Here is a 2,754-nt window from a genome sequence, read left to right as displayed (position 1 = left end):
GGAAAAAAAAAAAAAAACTTCAAATAAACCTGATGAAAGACACCAATGATCTCTACAATCAAAATTTTAAATCGTTAAAGAGACTGAGGAAGACACCAGGAGATGGAAGGAATGCCCCACGCTAATGGATTGAAAGAATTAATATTGTGAAAACGACCATCCTACCAAAAGCAATATGTAGATTCAATGCAATCCCAATCAAAATCCCTATGACATACTTCACAGAATTAGAAAAACCATCCTTAAATTCATATGGAAGCACAAAAGACCCCAGATAGCCAAAGCAACCCTGAGCACAAAGAGGAGTGCTGGGAGGATTACTATACCAGATCTACTACAGAGATATAGTCATAAAAACAGCATGGTACTGGCACAAGAATAGACACATAGATCAATGGAACATCACTGAAGACCCAAACCCGAGTTCACGCAATTTCAGCCACCTGATATTTGACAAAGGTGCGAGGAACACACAATGGAGGAAAGGCAGTATCTTCAACAAATGGTGTTGGCAAAACTGGATCTCCACTTGTAGAAGAATGAAACTAGATCCTTATCTTTCTTTCACCTTGCACAAGAGTCAACTCCAAAAGGATCAAAGACCTCAATGTGAAACTGGAAACCCTGAAACTATTAGAAGAAAATATTGGCAATAACTTACAAGATATAGGTGTAGAAAAGGATTTTCTAAATCAGACAGCAGTTGCTCAGGAATTAAGGCCAGCAATCAACAAGTGGGATCTCATTAAACTAAATAGCTTCTGGACAGCAAAAGAAACTATCAAGAAAGTGAAGAGAAAACCCACAGAATGGGAAAAATTCTTCACCCAGTGACACATCTGACAGGGATTTAACATCCAGAATATATAAAGAACTCAAAAAACAAAGAATTGAGAAACCAAATGGCCTTAGGGAAATGCAAATTAAAACCACCCTAAGGTATCACCTTACCCCAATCAGACTGGGTAGGATCAAGAGAACAAATGATACCAAATGCTGGCAAGGATGTGGAGAAAGGGGAACTCTCATTCACTGCTGGTGGGATTGCAAGCTCCTGCAACCCCTTTGGAAAACAGTGTGGAGAACTCTTAAAAAAACTAAAACTGAACCTACCATATGACCTAGTTATAGCACTCCTTGGCATATACCCAAATGACTCATCCTATTGTAGAGACACTTGTACAACCATGTTTGCTGCTGCTTTCACAATAGCTAAGAGATGGAAGCAATCTAAGTGCCCCTCAACTGAGGAGTGGTTACAAAAATGTGGTATATTTACACAATGGCGTTCTATTCAGCAGTAAGGAAAGATAAAATAATGAAATTTGCAGGTAAATGGATGGATCTAGAAACTGTTATACTAAATGAAGTAACAGACTCAGAAAAACAAATGACGTATGTTCTCCCTCATATGTGGATCCTAGCATCAAATCCTTTTAAATTCCATTTCCTTTTAATAAGATGATGCTGTACAAGCAGTCTCTTCTGCATGAAATAACTACCGTCATCATGACTTCAGCTGTGCCTGGCCTGGTTGCTAAACATTGTCACAACTGGGCTTGTTGACAATTGTACTCATTCATTAAAGGAGGGCCAAGCAGGGTCATTGCACCCTCACCAGAGTATCCAGCCACTCTTGCCAGCCAACTGTATGTAATTTGGCCCTAATCACACATGGTCTCTTGTATTTGGGAAGGGCTAAAGTATGCAATCTGGTGAAAGCTAGGAAGAGAAGGTATGACTCATGCTGGGTAAAGGCTTTCCAGTGTGCATACCCTCAGGTCATACATACACCTCAGCAACCCCTGTTATCTCAAGTCTTTGAGAGGGAACTGACACTGATTCTAACCACTTGAACAGCTATCAAAATACCTGAAAGCAAATCCTGAATCCATCACTCTGGAGTCCAGCCTTGGCAGACAAAAGAAAAATGAGGAGGAACCTAACAGAAGGATGCTTCTGGAAGCCCTTGTCAAGAAATTCCAATGGACTCTCATATGAACATTTGAAAATTGCCCTGTTCTGACTTTTTTCTAGTTCCGTCTAGAACTTGTAATACTAATTACTCTTCCCTTTACTTCTCCTTCACATCGCCTATTCACCAGTCAAGGACTTTCTTTTCCCCCTAAAGATAAGAGGCAATTTGGGAGTCTTTTAGATAGACCCACTGAAGGGGTACTCCAATTGCCTCACGCTGCGGCATCCCTGTTTAGCATGGAAGAAGCCAGAGCTGTCTGCGTCCCGATTCCCTATCCTCAAGTTGGGTAACCTCTTCAGAGGATAACAATAGGAGGTAGGGGTGCTGGATAGATGGCTCAGTGGTTAAGAGCACTGACTGCTCTTGCAGAGGACCGGGTTTGATTCCCAGCACCCACATGGTGGCTACGAACCATCCTTAACTCCAGTTCCAGGGGAATCCGAAGCCCTCTCTTACTTCCGTGGCATTGCAAGACAAGGGTGCACTCACAAACATGCAGGCAATACGCTCATACACATAAAATAAAAATAATAAAATATTAAAAAATAGAGGTAGGAATTGGCTAGGCAGTTAGGGAAAAAAGACCCCAAAGAAAAGTAGCCAGTTTCTTTGGTAAAACTCACAATGTCCTTGGGCCTCTTAGCAACATACTCTGTTCCAAAGGCTAAAAATGTCAAACGTATTTGGGAGCTTTTATCTAATCCTTAAAAAATTTTAGGGTTACCTCTTGGGGGTGGGTGGAATGTTAGAGTAGCCCAAAGCCCCATAAAACAAAG

The sequence above is a fragment of the Nannospalax galili genome, unplaced genomic scaffold, assembly GCF_000622305.1.
Source record: "Nannospalax galili isolate Female #2095 unplaced genomic scaffold, S.galili_v1.0 scaffold113, whole genome shotgun sequence".
Classification (NCBI taxonomy): domain Eukaryota; kingdom Metazoa; phylum Chordata; class Mammalia; order Rodentia; family Spalacidae; genus Nannospalax; species Nannospalax galili.
The sequence above is the reverse complement of the archived record's forward strand: the minus strand, read 5'-3'. Positions refer to the sequence as shown.